The sequence below is a fragment of the Sarcophilus harrisii genome, chromosome 1, assembly GCF_902635505.1.
Source record: "Sarcophilus harrisii chromosome 1, mSarHar1.11, whole genome shotgun sequence".
Taxonomy (NCBI): domain Eukaryota; kingdom Metazoa; phylum Chordata; class Mammalia; order Dasyuromorphia; family Dasyuridae; genus Sarcophilus; species Sarcophilus harrisii.
Window position 1 is genome coordinate 66,882,780 of NC_045426.1, and position 4,386 is coordinate 66,887,165.

Below are 4,386 nucleotides of genomic sequence, written 5' to 3' on the forward strand. Positions count from 1 at the left end.
TATTCTTTTGGAAATTACCCTGCTTCAATTGGAGTTATAATTATACTAAACCTTGCCCCTTGAATTTGTAATGGGTTCAACCCTGAATATTTTTTGAGATAACTCTCAACACTGGTTTGAAATCCTAACCTTTTGGGGTCTCCTTTAAACTCCAACATCCTTATATTACATAATATAGCAGTGATTTGGTTAAACTACTTGTGACCTTAGCTAAGAAGTCAATTTTCCCCCCAAGGACCATGAAGCATTTTATTTTTTAATGAGTATATTAGATTTTTTTTCAGAATTTCAGAAATGGAGAGGCCCTCAATGGCTATTTGATAACAACATTTGCAAGTGACATTTAGTAATATCTTTCTGAGTGGAAAGGGAAGTACCTACTCCATCATCATATACAGATAAAATCTCTCCCTTCAGATTATTTATTCCATTAAAAACCAAATCTAATCCACCTTTTAAATTTCTGTAGTTGATGGCCTGTTTGAGACACTGAATTTTGATAATTCATTGTTGCTGAAATCATATGATTATGCTATCTTAATGGTGGTCACATCCTTCTCTACAATTTCTGAATACATCTAGAGAAATCACAATCACATGATCCACCCAGATAATCATGAATCAAGTTTGCCAGAATTTTTACATGATGAGCAGAATTATAGTGTTTTGTCCAAGATCACAGCAAGGTTGATGTAGACGAATATTAAGAAATGATAGCTCCAAAAGTTCCTACATATAGCTTAGCTTGCTTAGAATTGCAGCCCCTCCAAAATTCAATATTGAACGCACAGAAAAAGAAACTCTAATTAAGTGACTTTGGCATCAGCCAAAGATTCATAAAAATGTACACTTTTGAATGAAATATGGATTTTTTTTCTCATTCAGTATCCATAACCCATCCTTATTTCACTTCTATGTGCAAATTTTCTACATTTCAATAGCTTAGCTCCACTAAGAGCTTTTATTTATTTCCTGTAAAAATTCATAGAAGGATTCAGAAATGGATGCCTCAAAGCTAAATATATATTATTATCGGTCATTAAAAAGTGATATTTAATGGAGTTCATACCACTTGAAAGGGGAAAGAAAGGACTTTTTTTTTTCCTCTCTACAAAATTAGGGTATGATGAATCAGTTGTTTAATGAAATAAAGTGACATAATCCCTTTTTAAATCTAATAACACTCTTAGCTCTCTTTTGAATTTTCTGGGTTTGTATTTAAAAGTGTATCTTTGTCCTCTGGCTATATATGAATAATTTCTGCTTGTTGAGAATGGGAAGAAAGAATTATGTCTTTTTTTTTTTTTCTAATCACTTTACCCTTAATGACATACTTTCCTAGATTCTGTGACCCTGCCTAGAAACTTCACTTAATTGTTCTTGGCCTCATTCTTCTCATCTATAAAATGAGGCAGTTTTCATGGATAATGTATTTGTTTCCTTTTAGTTCTAGATCTATGAATCTAAATTACTTTTGCTTTATTTCCCTTACTCACCCTTCTCATCAAATATGTTAAGCTTTCTCTGAGTATAAACTAATTTGAAGGTTAGAGGCAGCATGATAAAGTGAAAAGATGACTAAACTGGAGGAGAAGGGAAGGAAATGCATATTTCATAAAGTATCTATTAAGTTCCAGAGACTATGCTAAATGCTTTACCAATGTTGCATTTGATCCCTGGGAGACAGAGGATATTATGATATCTGTTCTAGAGTCGAGAAAATAAAGAAAGACAAAAGTTAGATGACTTGTTCAAAGTCACACAGATTGCAGGTATTTGAAACCTGATCTGAAGATTGATATTCCTGATTCCTGGCCCTTAACACTCCACTGTCCCGTCTCACTTCCTAGGAGTGAGGCAGTACTTGGATTTGAATCCATTCTCTTTTTTATATTCCCTCAGCCTCTTGTTTAAACTTTTTCAATATTGTTTTAATTGGTATCTCTGTTTCTCGTTTTTACCCCCCACATTTCATTTTTCAAACACTTACTTAATATTTAAAACCCTTTGTAGTTCTGCTCTTACTGCCTTTTTTTTTTTCATGTTTCTACTTATTTCCTAAACAATCCAGAGAAATTTTTATTGAATTGATACTCAATCTCTTGCCTCTTCTTTTCACAGACTTTCTCTTACCCCTAGAATATATATATACTCTTCTCATCTCTGCTTCTTTGAAGCCTCAATTTCCTGCAAAGACCAGCTCATATCTCATGTTTTTTTTTTTTTTTTGTTTGTTTTGTTTTGTTTTTGGTTTTGTCCTAATGCCTCTAAATCCTGCTACTCCCCCTAAAATATCATGCTATATATTTTGCATGCATTTGTGTATATATATGTCTTTCTTTCCATTTTTGAAGTAGTTTCATTTTCATGTTAATCTGAATTATATGAAATCAGAAGGGTAAATAAGCCTCTTTCATTCAGACATCTATATATATATATATAACTTGAGCCTGACAGTAGTGTCTTTGAAGCAATGAATGGATAAGCATATGGAGTAAATATGCAAGTCTCATGCTGAATATATAAACTCAACATAAAGTTCCTGATGCCAATATTTCATATCCTTATGAATAGCAAATTCTTTTTTAAGTCTAACTTGAATCTCTAAATTCCCTCTTGTATTTTCCTTAGTAAGTATAAACAGAGATTAATTTTAATTTGTGCAACATATATCCCTAGAACTAGCATTCTTTTTCAATGCTATATAAACTCAGTTCCTTTACTTTTTCCTCAAAGGAGCAATTTTACAAGGTTTAATTTTTATATGTATTCAATTTTTTTTAAAAAGATAGCACAATATGGAGTAGTTACTCAAAGAAATGGCTCATTTTGTAAATCCCACAAATAACTTTTCTTGTTTTAATATGTTTATAGAAAAGAACAAGTGGGAACTATTAGAGAAAAAAGATATTGTTAGTATGTAGAGAATTTTGTGTTGTTGAGCATAGAATGACCCTCATGATACACATCAGTCATCAGTAAAAAAAAATAATAATTTCATCTTCTAATAGAGGTATATTAATTAAGACTTCTGTTAATGTTCCATTATGTGCTATTAATTTCTTCTTACACAGTTTTTGACTCTCATTCTGTGTCTGTCATTGTCTCTTTCTTTGACCTTGTCACTTTCTGTCTTTGTCTCTGTCTCTCTTCTATTAAAAACTTGTTCTTTTCTATGTATCTTATGGGGATTTACCTGTGAGGCTAAAAACAAACTGTGAATTGTTGTCAAAGAACTAGTGTAAATTTCGGCCAGCTAGGAGACACAATAGAAAAAGTGCTGGGCCTGAAGTCAGGAAGATTGATTTTTCCTGTGTTCAAATCTGGCCTCAGATATTTCCTAGATGTATGACCTTAGGCAAGTCATTTAATACAGTTTTCTCATTTCTAAAGGAGGGGCAGCTGGATGGAGCAGTGGATAGAGCACCAGTCCTAAAATCAGGAGGAGGACCTGATTTCAAATCTGACCTCAGACCACTTAACACTTCCTAGCTGTGTGACCCTGAGCAAGTTACTTAACTCCAATTGCCTCAGCAAAGAGAGAGAGAGACAGAGAGAAAGAGAGAGAGAAGGAAATGGTAAACTACTCCAGTATTTTTGCCAAGAAAGCTCTAAATGATGTCACAAAGAGTCAGAGAATAATTGAACAACAACACTTAAATTTACAGAGATTTGTTGGATACTTGAGTTGTAGAGCAATTGATTTTTTTTTTTTTGAGGGGTGAAGGAAAATAGGAATAGCCACTCATGAAAACTATCTACTCACTGGGATTGACAGGAATTGTTATCCTCAGTATCAATGGAAGGCATACCTAAAACAATAAAAATTTTAGTTGTTTTGATGTATCTATTATTATATATAATTCAGAGTTAATAACATTTTTATCTATTTTTATTTTATTTTGATGAGGGCAGTTAGCTATGTACAACATAGCTTTAAAGTGACCTACCAGGCATTAGTATTAGATTAGTAGGTTGTATCTTAGTCTTAATTGCTGAACTTGGAGGAAAGAAGCCATAGTTTCAAAGACTACTTCAGATAATTACTGGCTGTTTAACTATGAGAAAGTCATTTAACATTTCTAAGGTAAAATAAATATAATTATCCCTTAAACAAACAATTAATAAGCATCTCTTAAGTGCTACAACATTCCAGGTTATGTGCTAAGTTCTGGGGATATAAAGAAATGGAAAAAACAAACAAACAAAAATCAGCCCTTCTCTCAAAAAGCTCCCAGTCTAATGTAAACAATTAAATATAAACATGAAACCCCCAGGATAAATTGTGAATAATCTGAGAAAGAAAGATACTACCATACCATTAAGGAGGACAGTAAGGAATTTCTTAAAGAAGGTGAGACTTTAGTTAAGACTTAAAGAAATCCA